We start from the raw sequence: 15,714 nt of genomic DNA, 5'->3' as shown, positions 1-15,714 counted from the left end.
AAACTTAAACATCTGAGAAAAAGCTCAATGTGTAGCCCATAGTGTGATGGATAGATTTTGTGAACTTTCCCATCTCTTTTGCTAAAGAAGAAGGAAGAAACCAGACTTGGACTGAACAGGGGAAATAACAATGGTTACACGTATAGTTCTGTCAGAAGTACTATACATACTGTATATTTTTACCTTCTTTTTTTAAAAAAAAACCCATGGTGTGCCTTTGCCACCATGAAAGCTATTGGTTCCCAAATTGCCACTATGAAAGCAATTGGTTCCCGAGAGGTTGGTTCTAACTCACCTCATCTATGCCCTTGGCTTGGCAAGCTCTACCCTGAATGTTCATTTGGCTACAAGCCTGGAAAGGATCATCATCCTAATTTTAAAGGATCATCAGCCTAATTTTCAGCAGAGATGCTTGGGCTTTCTTCTTCAGGCTTCACCCGCTTTTGCCAATTTGTTTGGATAAATGTGGGACATACTTACATATTATGACTGCTTTTGGTGTCTGCACATGGATATTTGGAACCCAGATTCAAAAAAAGTGTGACTCTTCTTTTCTAGGCATGCTATTCGCTTGCATTTTTCATTCATTTTTAATTACAAGAAGGATTGTTGCTTATATTTTCTTGATTTATTTTGTTTGTTTGTTTGTTTTGGTCTCATTTGTGCTACTACCCAGCAGTATTTAATAAAGAACAATACTTACATTGGAAAACTATCTGATTCCCTTAAAAGGAATTCTGTGTTCTGAGACACCAGACAGTTTTGCAACCACAGGTTTTTATACAAATTGAGATTTGAAAATATGTCATTTGTACAAAAGAGACAAAAACTTCAAGTTTGAGAAATTGGTGTCATAATAAAGTTTTTTTTTTTTTATTGTTAAAAATAATGCATTGTTCTAAAATTTTCATATGAGTGGAAATAGTTTGGATGGCTGCAATGCAAATAATTAATATCTGAGTATTTCTTCAGTGTCTGTGTATAGTGGGCATTTTTCCAAGTGGACAATACAGCAGATTTGGCATGTCTCTAATAAAAGGAAGTCACGAATAAATCTGAATAGCAGTTGTGCTAGAAGTCTAAAGAGCAGGAAGGATAAGTTTATTAATAGTTTCAGTTCATAGTTTAAAAAAAAAAAGTAAATCGGGCAAAGGATTTTCTTTCCAATAATGTCCCATGTGTTAACATTGATAATCTCTATTCATATTAAAATATACAAAGCCAAAAGCATCCACATCTTTTTTTCAGTACCAGGTTCCATTATTTTATTAGAAACAAGCATTTCTTTACTTCCTTAGGATCTTGACTAGCTAAAATTTGGATTAGACTGATGTAATCCTCATTTATAGCAATCTTTGTGTTGTGATTGTAAAGGCATAACCAAGTGCTCAGCCACTCAAGAGTAGACAAAAAAAAAAAAAAAAAAAAAAAAGTTCTAGTTCTGTCATGTATTGGTTCAAGAGGGAATCTATTGTTTTGTTCCTGCTAGAAAACCTTTATGGAAGTGATAACACTATATAAAGAAATCGATGTTAGCATCCAGAATAAATTTCTTGGCCTCTCATGAAAGTCATATGTAGATAATGATTATTATCTTTTGCTTTAAGAAGTTAACATAACATTTGTGGCATATATAATATGCTTTGTACCTAATTGTTCTGAATTTCATTCAATTATTCTCATGCTATGTGGCTCGTTGGCAGAGACCTCAAGCAATGTGGTAAAACAATCATGTTCAATGCCTAGGTACCAAAACTGGAGAAGTGCAGTCCAAATTTCTTATGTTCAAAGATGGAAAAAGTGTGTGGCATTATATACTAGGATGTCTTCTAGTAAGATTGTGGTTTGGCTTCTGCTTTCCCCCTGTTTCTGGCTCAGTCTTCTGATTTTAAGATTTCATTTAAAAATAGCTTTTACTATATTTTAATTGGGTTTTTACTTTGTGCTTGAACTTTTAGGTGGGCTTGTTTTATAATAATTTTATATTTTAGTTTCTCGGTATTTATTTTAGCTTGCATGTTATTAAGAACACCAGTTTCCAGCAGGCAGGCCAACTTTCCAGAGGTGTTCAATAGTTTCATGTGACAATTTTTGGGTGACCTATCTGAGATGCTTTGTTCTCAGAAGCTTAGCTGCTATTGAAACCAAGTATTAAGGAAGGGTGTTAGAAACAAGTGTGTCAGCTCACTTTGGATGTCAGAGTTCCTTTAATGTGTTGCTAAACACTAATCTACCCTAAATCCTGCTCCTGACTGTGTGAAATTGTTTCCAGAATCATGTTAATTGACTCCTTATGCAGCTCCCAGGGGTTTGGTCAAAACTCAATTGATTGTCTCATCAAATTCAGAAGACTCATTGGTTTGGTCATCACCCCTTTGTTTTTCCTTCCATGAGTGCACATACCCACACCTCCATGCATATCCAGTAGAGATCTGTAGACATTGTGCTATTAACTGTTACTTAGATTATGGAACAGCCGCTAGCTTTTAAACTTCATTGCCAGCAGAAGTAAGGAACGTGCCAACATTGGGGACTTTTAAATCTAAATTTAGAAGTTACTTATTTTATTCACCATTTTCTAAAATATTTGTTTTGGGTCTAGTCTGTGGCTTGGCAGTTGCATGTAGCATGCTTTGGTGTTAGGAAATCAAATTTCAGAAAGACTGAAATTTACTGGATCCCCAGAATTCAGTTTGGGAACTAAACTTGGGTTCTGCCTTTGGATCCCCAGTTTGCTCTTTTCTTGGACTGCACTGAGCCCATGCACACCTGGGGTCTAGGAACAGCCCCTGGGAGTGGTTTCTCTAGGGTGAACCTTTCTCATCTGAAGCAATCAATGTATTTACAGTGTGTGCTAACCTTCACCTGTGGTCATTTTCCTTGATTGCACACTGAATATGTAGCTTGCTCTTGGGTATCTTGGACAATAACTGTCTTGAAAATGCTGAAGCACACTCGGGGAAGAAAGGCTGAGAACTACCTTTCAGCTAGTTCAGAAAGAAGTGAAGCTTCACACAGCAACCAGCTAACCTTTTTGTTGCGAGCAGGTGCTGCATTAGGAAAACTGATCTGGAAAAGGGATGCTGTAAAACTAAATACGACAGCTGTGTTAACAAGCTATTAAAGGATGCAATAATGATCACAGAAGGGGAAGATACTTAGCAGTTCAATGCTTCTGAGTAACATTAAAACAACAGTACTAAACATCCTGTCTATTTCCTCATTTGTATATATGATGATATAAAGAGTAATATCTGCAATGTGATAAATGTATTTGATTTGAAAGTCAGGTGGCATGCAACATAACTGAATTAATATCACTATTCAATTTTAACATTTTAATACAATCCTAGCTGGCATAAACTATCCCACTAGCTTTCCGTGTAAGTTTTTTCTCTCCCTTCTTTCAGAAGTCACTTCCATATATTGGGTTACATCCCCTGCCTTTGGCTTTCTTGAGCATGTTGCAAGGTGGTGCTGTGATGGGTCTTCAAATGTTGTCCTCAGTTCCTTATATATTTAGCTGTCTGGTGAATATAAGTCAGGAATTGTGGATGGGTAGCACAATGGTGTCCCTATGTCACAGTAGAAGCAGAAATAGCCTCACAAATTGTAGTAATTTTCAGAGTTTCAAAATGGGCAGCTTTTGTAACATTTAGCATGTGTTCTCTGATCAGCTGCATCCACATCAGTGTGCATTATTGGCCAGGAGGAAGCACATGCTTGTTTTCATTAGGCTTTAAAATGGTTTATTCCCAGTATGCTGTCAGGTTTTAATACAATGAAAAAGTAGTAGTCAGCTCTCCTGGGACACGCTGATCTCCTAGGTGAGAACAGGACATCTGGAGACCTAATATGAGAGCAAGGGCAGGTGCTGTTTAGCTGATGCAGCAAGATTTTGCTAGTCAGTAGTAGCCTTGACACACTTCCCTCCTGGACTGATGGGTTAAAGCCTTGCTGCCGGATGCCACTAGATAACGTCACTCCTGGCTCTAGATGGAGATAACAGTAAGACATCTGTCTGATAAAATCCATGAAGAGCTGGGTGCATGAGGGGGAGAGGAGGGCAAGATGTGATGCACCAGGTTACATTAACAGTATTTTTTTTTTAAACCAGATCTTACAGAGAAAAGCATGATTATTGTTATCTTAGATTCACAGAGCGTGAATCTACAATTTTCAAAGACACAGAATTAATTGCTTGATATTTTTTGCTAAGAACATGTTCGTGTACTCCTGGAATTATTATTATTTTTCTTAAATACTCTATTCTTTAATAGCTGTGGTTTTCTAAAAAGAATCATACTGAAAATTGAATTGACAGGTCTTCATTCTCTTCCTGAAGTCATCACCCATGTTCCAGAGGGAATTTCTACAGTTTGGCCAAACATTAAACATTAAATATTTAATGCAGAAGAGAAGCAATTCAGAAATACTTGGAAACAGTCTTGTACCTTATAGCAATTATGATCTCCCTGAGCTACTCTTAAACAAAGAGCTTTGTTCTTTTAAAGCAATTACCAGAAGTTTAAAAAAAAATCACACAACAACAACAAAAAAGAGAAAATACAACACACAGAGCAAATCTTCTAATGCCAGTAAACTTTTAAATGGTACCTCTGCAGAAAGTGATTTCTGCAGAGTATATGCATAGCTGTTTATCCTGCATGTGATTCACAGCACAAAAGGAAGTCTTTACTGAAACAGTTTTCTCAGACTTAAACAAAATACTTTTATCTGTCATTTGCAGTAACACAGGACAAATACTACAAAACCTGAACACCACCTCTTTGCTCTGAAATGGAAGGCATTTCAGGTGGTGGTGTCAACTGGAAGTCATTGTTCAAATTCTGTGACTTTAAAAGTGATGGTTATGTCCACATATGTAAAAATGTGAGACTTCTACAGGTGATAGCAGCTAGTTGTTCTTTCTTCCTTTCTATTCATTCGTTGTAGACTAAATTTTTGAGGCTGTAACTTCTTAGAGTTTGACAACATTGACTGGAATAAATGGACTTTAGTCTCAAACATTCCTTTAAAAGCCAATGACTTCCAAGTACAGACCAATACTAAGGCTTATGCTTGACTTCCTACTTCTGTCTTTGAACTCCAGAATTGCCTTGAGTATCACAGAGAAGAAGGTGGTTCTGTGCTGAGTTGGCTGCTGTTTAGCTGGGGTGGCTGATAAGACAGTCGCAGGTAGCATATGTACTTAGTGGGTGTAATCATTGCATTTAATGACAGTGCTGTGGGGAGATACAACTTTGGGGGAGATCATCTTTAGGAAGAGACCTGAGAGGCAATAAATAAATGTTTACTGGTTGATCCTCTAACAAGTCACTGGAAGTTGTGACAGCCGGCTCCATGGGCAGAGATTTACTCTTGGTGCTGAATGAGAGATGAAGAAGGAACAGGTGGTGAAATCCACCTGCGCTGAAACCACCGACAGCTGAAGCAGCAGAAAAGGAGTGTGTGTCAGTGGAGAGAGGCAAAGAGAAAGCTGAGATTGTTAAAGAAGAGAAAATGATCATTACAGCTGTTGTCTGAATAAGCATCACATGAGGTTTTTCATTTGATCAGGAAAGACAGAGCTGAAGAAAAGGTCTGGAAATCAGGTACAGTTAAGTCTCCACTTGAATTTGTGGATGCAAGATCAAGATCTTAATGGTTTCTATATGAAATAGGTTGTTAATCTTGCTTATGATATGCATCTGGTCATTTCCATTAGGAAATGAGAATTTGGCTTAAATTGATACATTTAGGGATATGTATTTTTTATCCAAATCTTGATGTTTCTGAAGTTCCATTTTAACAACCTTTCATATTCAATCAAAATGATTTGTTCCGGGTAAAGCAAAATGAAACAACCCTATTATTAACTTTTACTAAACAGTCTTGCTTACACTGTTTCCAGAATATACAAGTTCTGTTAGTTGTTTTCAAGTGTTTTGGATCATTTATTTGTATGTATAATATTAGAGACAGGACTGAAGGGAAACCAGATGCAAAATGCAGGACGTTTTGTGAAACCATGTAATTGATTGCAGAGAAAAACCTATCTTTTCCTTCACAATTATTATTTATTGGCATGGATTTTGTAAGCTGTATCGGAGGACTTAATCTAAACTGACGGCTTTTTTGAAAAAAAGGGAATAAAATTTGGCTAGATGAGTGGCTTTTACCTGCAGGATAGACCTGGTACCGTTCTGGGAATGTAGTGAACTATTATTGATGATGGCATTTGCAGGCCATAACTCTCTGTAAGACTTTAACAGTGACAGTTTACCTGTAACTAAGTACCAAAGTGCCCACAGGTTAAATCCATCTTCGGGAGAAAAGCAGTATTCTTGCTAAGTATACCTCCCTGTATCAGAACCAAGGTATCCTCATATTATTGCAAGGTAGGATGGGTACAGATAGCCTATGAATTTCAGAAATAATAGGTACTCTCTTTTTAGATGAGCCTTGTGAAATGTTGCTGTACTCACACGGTAAAGCAGTAAGGTAACTTTATTGGAGCTGATGAGCTGCAGCACAATTGCTCTTGCACTATTTAAAAATGGGATTAAATAAGTTGCGTATGAACCCAAAAGGGAGATAGTTAATCCAAATTAGGAAACAGCATCAAACCAAGACTTTTCCAGTGAGCATTTCAATGATATTCACAGAAAACTTTTCCCAGAAATGCTGGCTTATTAATCACCACTGTAAAGGAACAATAGTAACTTCCCATAGCATATTTCTGGCACAGACTTAATACCTTCTAATCTCATAATACTATGCACAGCACATCTTCATTTTGAACCTGTTATGCCCACTGGGGGAGAGGGTGAGGACAAGCAAAGAATGGGATATTAATGACTTTCCCATCGCACCTGTAAGTATGCTTTGAAACAAAGCACTTGAAAAATTACATCAGTGTCTTACAATAAAGATAAAAACATCTCTATCCTAATTTACCAAAAAATGTGTAGAGCAAGTGCTTTTATTGGTATCAAATCTGCAAGTGTCCACATTTTTGATACTACTCAGTACTCATAGCAAGAAATGTGAAACCAAGGCACTAACCTATAAAACAGTAGTTAACTTTTCCAGGTAGAAGAAGAGAATGTATTTTTGAAATGGGTGGTAAGATTAATAACTAGAAAAGTATTGTAATTGGGTCTGGTTGGAATGGTGTTACTTTTCCTCATAGGACCTGTTCTTTCTTCCCCCCCCCCGTTCTTTTCTTCACTTATTAAGCTATCTTTATTCTGACCCACAAATTTCCTTGCCATTGCTCTTCCTATTGTCTCCCCCACACTGAACCATTGCCTAGGAGCAGCTGTGCTACCTCTACGATCTTAAATGTTCTCAGTGCAAAAAGAAGCCTTTGAGGAGACAACAGTCTCTCTCCTTTAGCATTTTTGTCTTTATGCAAAAGATTATATCTCTGAGGTGCATCATCTATCCTGAACTGTCAGTTACTGAATTCAGCAAAAACCTTTCCGGTATGGGTAGGCTGTATCGCTTCATTTTAGAAATGAATTTTAATGGATAGCTTCCCTACGGCCTCTCTAGCTCTCACTTGCCAATTTAAACTTATCCAACTGAATTCAAGACACAGTCTACCTAAACAGGCTCTGGAGCCATGCTTGTAACTGGAATACCAGCACAGGTTCCCAGTGGGGATTGCTGCAAGCCTGTTATGTGTGTTTAGTTGTCTCACTTTCCTACAGACCAGAAGTGGGTGCTGCAGAGTGCTTTATCTTGCCACACATAAAATGTCAACATACTTCAGGATGCAGGCCATGCCCAGTTCTGTGCTTGCTTTGCATATACTCAGTGCATTGTTCAATTTGTCCAGGTGCCTAAGACAATTGCCTATATAAAAGCCTATCTTCAATAAAACAGTGATGGCAACGTCAGGTGAATTATTATGAAAATCTTATGCAACCTGTTAAGACTCTGTTCTGGTGGATTACTTTCAAACTAAAGACAGCATTAGATTTGATTTATTTATGAATTTAACATCACACTGAATCAAAAATCTGTCATTTTTGGACCACTGAACATGGAGGGCTTCTGATTCTGTTCTACTGCAAACTGCACAGACAACTCTCATTACACCACTGGTTATTTAAAAAAGCAAATTTTAACAGGGTCATTAAAAAAGTGAACTACTTTTATGGAAAAAGCCATCAAACAGTTTATATGTTATGAAGAAACAGAAATATTACATAGTACCTGCATGTTCCATACGTAATAATCTGGCTCTTTTATAAAAAACACTGGAACCAATGTTTTTTATGTTTAAATTACTATGTCCTGTGAATACTAGAAATAATACTCAAAAAGTTTTATAATAATCTTCTCACTACCACATTTCAACACGGTCATGGTGAGCTTTAATAGCTTTGCCATGTCTTAAAATTTGAGAATCAAACCAAACTTTATTTAAATTGCATTTTGTCTGGTGAACAATTCCTTAGGAAGGCCCCGATTTCAGAAAGCACATTAACATCGTCCTCCATGCCTGTCATCAGAGTACCTACCCTTTATCTGTTAACTCAGGTCTAGTCACAAGATTTTTGAAGTTCTTACCAAAGTGAGAGTTTTCCAGATACAGCCTTGTTTCTGGTATTAGGAACATAATACTCGAAGAGAATTTCTTGCATATGGAGCAGAATGAATGGATCAATGGTATGGAAGGAAAACCAAGCATAATAATAATAAAGTATTTGTTGTCCAGTGTTTGAGGACTTCTGGGAAGACAAGTACTGTTTCACATTTACCAAGTGCAAATATAAAACCAGCTATGCACCCGGGGTGTCAGAGTTCTTCATTCAACCCTTGATACAGTACAGAATAGGAGGACAATTGCAACCTCAAGATCAAAAGTGAACTCATATTTCAGTTTCAATTTTTTTTTTCAAATTTTCAGTGTGATTTTGGCTAGAAAGCTATATGTTGACTGGCAGAATCTCTTCTTCTGGTAGAAAAAGGTGGCTGAGGTGCCCCTATGCCTTCTACCACATCACAGGATGCGGGATCCTACCAAGATCCTCTCAAGGATGTCATCTCAGGATACACCCAAATGTTCTTCGCTGCACTACCTCTCTTTGAAAACTTTTGACATCAAAATGACAAACCTGTCCTGAAACATCTTATCCTTCTGAATATTCTTCAGTGAGGTGTTCTCTTCCATTTACATCTGAAGGTTGCTAGACAAGGAAATGTCTTGCTACGTTGTATGCTGTATCTAGGAATGGTCAATTAGTGTTTGGCCAAAAACTGTTACAACTAATTCATGTTCCGCCATAAACTCTGAAGTTTATGCTTTTGGTCTTCAAATTTAATGTTGTTCAATTTAACACAAAATAAAAAGTAGTGTTTTATTAACACTACTTTTTTATTATTTATGAGGTCTACTCTGAAATGGCTGCTGTCTGTGGGAAAAGCTCAATTTTTCAGTATGTTGCTTCAGTCCTTTCAGTTGCATGACTGAAGTCAATTTTTTGTACTCGTGTAGAGCTTCAGAAACCAGATGTGTTACTCTGATAGCATTTAGTAACATCCAGTTTCCTCTTAGTACCTGTGATTCTGTACTTTGTGACAAAGGCCAGTTTCTGCATTCTGAATAAATTGAAAACTAATATGAATATTTTTTGTTAGGAATAAATGAAGGTTACAATACTCAAAATTGTGCGAGCAATATGTGAAAATAATTACAGTGAATGGCAATAGGTACAACACTACAATATAGCTAAATAATACACTAACAATGTAGTCTTCTCCTGAAGTTATACACAAAAATTGTTACTTTTATTTTAACATTAGAACTTCAGTCCTCTCATTTTTCAGCAAATGTAATGTCCATTTTTATCCTTTGAAAGAACTTTCTTTAACATTCTTTAAAACTGTCCATTATTTAATGTCTGAATCCAACCTAATCTTTGTGAATATTACTTGCTGAGGTATGGATCCCCAACAGGTAGGATTTTAAGAATTTAGTAATGATAAGGACAGTCAGGGCTGCTAGAATGAAAAAGCCAGCTCTCCATGAAGCCATTCATAACAGAAGATGTCAATTAAGACAATTAAGTTATGGGAAACAGACTTTGGAAGTACCTGTTTGAATTTGAGACAATTTATTTTCTTTCCTTACGTGAATTGTGTACTGGTGAGAAAAACCTGCAAATCTGTTCACTCTGTCATATTAGCGCATATTTTATTGGAACATACCTTAATATCAGTTTAGTGAAATACTTTTATTTTCTATAATATAGATTATGATTACTCTTAATCATGTTATCTAGTCATGCTTAATGAGCATTGCAGAGTTTTTAGGATGTCGGATTGTTAAGGGTTGGAAGCATTTTACAGCAAAACCTTTAAAGAAATACATAATAGTTAGTTATCTTTTTTCAAAACTGAAGAGCCTTCATCTCATTTTGTATGAAAGCACCCTATTCACATCATTTTTCACCAACCTTTTTCTCTATTTCAATTAACCACAATGTGTATCATTAAAACAATTGTGTTTTCAGTAAGCAAGAACACTTCTTAGTGCTGTAAGGAAGTTTTCTGATTCTTTTTCTAACAGTTTGTAAAATGTTCTTCCCCACTGTTGAACAGGGACCTACATACAGATTTCAGTTTACTCTAAAAGTTCTATTCCTGAATCATGGTACTAATTTAGAACCCATCATCCAGAACCCAATGTGCATTTGCAGCCGAGAAAGCCAACCGTATCAAAAGAACCGTGGCCAGCAGGTTGAGGGAGGTAATTCTTCCCCTTTACTCTGCTCTTGTGAGACCCCACCTGGAGTACTGCATTCAGCTTTGGGTCCCGCAGCACAAGAATGATATGTACCTACTAGACCAAGTCCAGAGGAAGGCCACAAAGACGACCAAGGAACCTTCCCTACAAAGACAGGCTGAGGGAGCTTGGGTTGTTCAGCATGGAGAAGAGAAGGCTCCAGGCAGACCTTATAGCAGCCTTCCAGTAACTAAAGGAAGCCTGCAGGAAAGCTGGGGAGGGACTCTTTGTCAGGGAGTGGAGTGATAGGACAAGGGGGAATGGTTTTAAACTAAAAGATTTAAATGAGATATAAGGAAGAAATTCTTCACTCAGAGTGTCTCACCACACTGGACCAAGTTGCCCAGAGAAGCTGTGGATGTCCCATCCCTGGAAGTGTTCAAGGCTAGGCTGGATGGGGCTTTGGGCAACCTGGTCTGGTGGGAGGTGTCCCTGCCCATGGCAGGGGGGCTGGAACCAGGTAGTCTTTAAGATCCCTTCCAACCCAAACCATTCCGTGATTCTGTGATTCTATGTTCTATCTATCCAGGAATATTTTTCTCATGTGCTGTACTTGGCCCTCATCACCATTGAATTCCACCTGCCTTTTTGTCTCTGGCCACTCAGTAGAATGAGATCCTCCTCAACTACTCTCAGTCAGGTTTTGACTATCCTGAATACCTTTGTATCACCAGGAAACTGTGTCACTTTTCTACTCATCTTTGTGTTCAGACCATTCAGCAAAACTGAATCCTCAGTATGGGAAAAAGCACTCAGTAATTGAACACTGAACTATTTTTGGTCAAGAGTATTTATTGTTGAATCCTCAGCTTATTGGAAGTCAGACATTTTTGGAATAGAGAGATACAGTAAGAATCATAGAGTATACTCAGATCCTTTCCTTTCCTGTATCTTTTGGATTGAGGGAGCAGGACTGGAACACAGTATGCTGGCTGCTCGGGAAGTGCGCTGAGATTTCTCCTACAGACTTAGATTCTAATTTCATTTCTAATTTGGAATGGCTCCCAGTGCTCTGCAAGGCCTGTCTAAATGACTAGAAGGTAAGTCTTTAAAATAATAAACCAAATTAGAGATTTAATAGTCAAAGATGTTAACTTTGAAATGACAGCTGTGATTTCTCCTTAGAGGCATTGCATAGGATATTGTCTTCATCACAGTGAAAAGGAAATTACCAAGGTAACTCACTGCATTCCTGGAAGCTTTAATGAATACTTAGCCAATTTTGCCTTTGAACTGTGGCATGAAAGCAGTCTTTGCAGCAGCCCCTTCACCTATATAATAATAATTGGTAGCTATATTTGGAATAGACTGAATGTGTTTCATAGATGAGGAAAGCCACATAGGTGTCTGTTCTGAGATCAGGAATTTTTATTCCCACAGCATCCTGATTACAGGCAAATTTCTTTCTTCTCTTATAGGCAAGTGTCTTCCCTAAGGAATAAAGAAATCTGCGTAATCATGTGTGTTGTAGGTAAACATGTCCTCCTGATCTGAATCTGTCCCATGGCTGGAGAGGATCAATGATAGCTTGGAAATCAGAATGCTCGAGTTCCCAGCTCCCAGCTGCATCCTTGCATTGCTCAGCCAGATGTCAAATTGCACAAGATCGGGAACTCAAGGTTTTTTTGCATGACAGAGTGATGAATTTGTGAGACAGAAACGGGCTTTACACTAGGGCTTTTGTAGGATAAGCTTGCTTTTGTAGTATAAGCTTGCTTTTGAGACAAACTGCAAAACTGTTCCCCTTACTATGTCATAGTTTGCACTGTGGAGTGGACTCAAAGCAACCAGCTGGATTGTGTCTGCATGAAGCTAAACTAGAATGTACATTTCATGAGTGAATATAATGTGCTCTGGCAATGAATAATTGTTCAGTTGTTTAGAGCTACAGTCCAATGTAAAATCCCTGAAACGCATAAAGAGTAGATGTTGGGTCCTCAGCACCAGCTGTTTCACCTTACAGATCTGCTTCTGTTATGTTGTGCTACTTGCTTATATCTGACATTTCCTCAGTGTTCAGAAGTTTGAAAGGAGCTGCTACTAAGCTAGTCTATTGTGTGAGTCACCTTCTGAGTTTTGGAGTAACTGGGAAGAGAACAGAGAGAAATTGAACAGATTGAATCAATCTGCACAGACTGCTTTCTCAACAAAAGCGACTGCATCTAGGTACTTCCTATAGATATGCACCAACACCCCTCTTTAGAGTAGATAAAGATACAAGCCAACATGATAATGAGTAAAGTTTTAAATACATTAGAAGATTAGTGACAATCATATAACTCAGTATTGTATTGTATCTCTTTCCTTTTTTTTTTTTTTTTTTTTTTTTCTTATTATCTACTTTCTGAAATAAATTCAAAAGATATTTTTCCAATTTAGCTTGGAAGGACTGTGAGATATGAATTTGACAGCTTGCTCAGCCTTGTATTTCCTTTGTGATTTGATTCTTCATCTGTGAAACGGAAATGGTACCTTACAAAGGTGTCATGAAGGTAAATTTAGTAAATGTATTGTATCTCAGATGTGCCAATAGAATCCCTGGCTCATCTCTCTCTCTGCTATCAGGTTTGCTTTTTTATCAATTTCCCCTCACTAATATTAAACAGCCACTTTTCCTGTTACAATACTGTCAGCTTACGGTAATTCTAATAATTTAAAATACTGTTTATTTAGTGTTTGTCAGATGGCCTTGTCTATCTTGTACTATCTCGTTCTACATGGATATTGCTTTAACAAGTCTCTGTTGTCTCTGCTGTCTGCCTGAATTTCTTTTGTGAAATGATGTATCTGACATGCCTGACACTTTGTCCTTGACTGATCAATGAATCTGAGGACTAGAAATCATTTTATAATGTGTTTATAATGTGTTAAGAACTAGATTTTCAAACTGAAGTTCTCACTTTGCATCCAAGTTTTTTTCTGAAGCCTTCATGTAATTCAGACTACACAGGTACAGACTTTTCCTAGTCTCACTTTTTATTGGGCTCATTGATCTGATTAGAGCCTACCTCTGCATACAGTTGAATCAGCAAAACTGGAAGTGCAGAAACTGCATAGATCTTGAGCTAGTTTTTCCACCAGAGAAATCATAAAGTACTATTGTGTCTCTTGTCAGACTGACAGTTTTAAAACTGTATTCAGAGTATTTTAGGGCTGAGACCTGGTGTGGACGCTAATTTGTCTCATTTCAACAGTCTGAAAGAAACTTCAGATTGCCTTTGGGTTAAAAAAGAAAAAAAAAAAAGAAAAAAAGGCTGTTTGTGTAGGAAGATTCTGCATAGCCAACAGAAAGTGACAGGAAACGGGCAAGGTGAAATTGTAAAGCAATTTCAAGTGGATAACTAACACCCTTAGGGAACCTTAAGTAGGGGTTCCTACTCTGGTGTAAAATGGACATTGTGTCAGAAGAAAAGTCTGTGAAGACCGAGAACTGGAATAAAAGCTTCTCCTTTCCTCTCAAATGAGATGCAGAAACAAAACAATACTTCTTGTATTTAATGTTTAAGGCCTCACTGAATGTGTATTTGGTAACTTCATTTTATTTTTCACACTTATTTTTAACACCTATTAAGTCTCACTTCATCCCTTGGCATTAACAAGGCATGTTGCAAATAAGCAAAATATTTACTAATAGGATCCCAAATTAATCACTGTTTGTTAAGTTAATTGAAAAAAAATCTTAAATAGAAAATTTAAAGATACTTATTTAGAAGATTAATTTGAAAACATATGTATCTAGAGCCATATATGTATGCTAAGCATTCTAACTCTTTGCCTCTTTCAAAGCTTTTTGGGAACGTTCTGTGGTTGTGTATCTGACTCTACAATGGAGGTTTGGGGACTTCAGTTGTCCTTTAGAGTTACGCAAGTGTTTGTGCAATAGCTTCTCTTGATTTGCAGCGAATAGTACAATAAAGAATCACTCCACAGTGTATGCTTCAGCAACCTGAAGTCTCAAACCCCAAGATCAGATCCTACAAGCTCTGAGGTTGGCCTTTTTTTTTTTTTTTTTTTTTTTTTTTTTTTTTTATGAAGAAAAATTATACTCTGCTCTGTTGTCTTTTCGGGAACTTAACTCTCTCATATGTCTGCAAGCACACAGCTGCCTTTGACTGCCAGGACTGTCCTGTTGCCTGCTGGGTTTGCCATGATTTGTTCTGACATCCTGAAAGTGAAAATCCCTGTTTTCCAAGTATGCCATCTGTCAGCCTGGGACATTTTGCAGAGCATTGGTGGCTGCTGGAAGAGACTCAGTTTTCCAAGGTGGGACCCCACACTGGACTGATAAAACTGAGAAGATACATTAGAGCATAACAAGAGGGAATCCTGCAGCGAATACAGTGAATCTCTCTCTCTGTTGTTTCTTTTTTTATGTCTCTTGTAAGCTGTGCCCTGCATGTGTGAGATAGGCTTGTCTCCTAGTTGTCTCAGTAAATGAAACTCTCCTACATTTAAATCTTTCCTGTTAACCAGCACTGACCCTTATGTGAGCTCTGAGACCACAACTTTATCCAATTTCTTGCATTTTTGGAACATGCTCTGTAAGGTTTTAGAAGAATGAAGCAGCTCTGTGGGATCCTGCCTTATATTCTAGGCTGGGGCAAACCTGTTCAGAAACTCCTGCTTTGGGCCTCCCTGTAGGCAGGCTGGATGCTTAAGGCAGAACTGAAAGCCTACATAATTCATTAAAGGAAAGGAGCAGCAAAGGAAGGAGAGAAGCTGCCCATAACTGCTGGTGTCTTTCACTGCCTCATTTACTGAAGAAGTGTGGGGATGCTCAGATGTGAAGGTGGGGGAGCTCTGATGACTCCTTGCAGCAGCCCTGGCAGTTTGGTCTATCTTCAATATAAGTGAGCGTGACAGGCAGTTGACGAGCTGGGGTTCACCCAGGCTTGTGAGGCATAGATTTTGTA

The 15,714-nt window shown here is 37.7% G+C and overlaps 1 long non-coding RNA gene across 4 annotated transcripts; it reads left to right on the top strand.

The window, feature by feature from the left end:
* The first annotated feature begins 5,442 nt into the window (after positions 1-5,442).
* Positions 5,443-15,146, top strand: LOC137850991 (uncharacterized). 4 transcript variants are annotated; one of them, XR_011092942.1, is made up of 6 exons: positions 5,444-5,615; positions 6,788-6,877; positions 11,706-11,841; positions 11,927-11,977; positions 12,220-13,293; positions 14,897-15,146. It is a non-coding gene; the product is annotated as an uncharacterized lncRNA (long non-coding RNA). The 4 variants fall into 4 exon arrangements; XR_011092941.1 differs by lacking the exon at positions 14,897-15,146 and having other exon boundaries at positions 5,443-5,615; positions 12,273-14,787; XR_011092939.1 differs by lacking the exon at positions 14,897-15,146 and having other exon boundaries at positions 5,443-5,615; positions 12,220-14,787.
* Positions 15,147-15,714: the final 568 nt, after the last annotated feature.

The sequence above is a fragment of the Anas acuta genome, chromosome 2, assembly GCF_963932015.1.
Source record: "Anas acuta chromosome 2, bAnaAcu1.1, whole genome shotgun sequence".
Lineage (NCBI taxonomy): Eukaryota > Metazoa > Chordata > Aves > Anseriformes > Anatidae > Anas > Anas acuta.
Note: the sequence above shows the minus strand (reverse complement) of the source record. Positions and strands in the feature narration are given on the sequence as shown.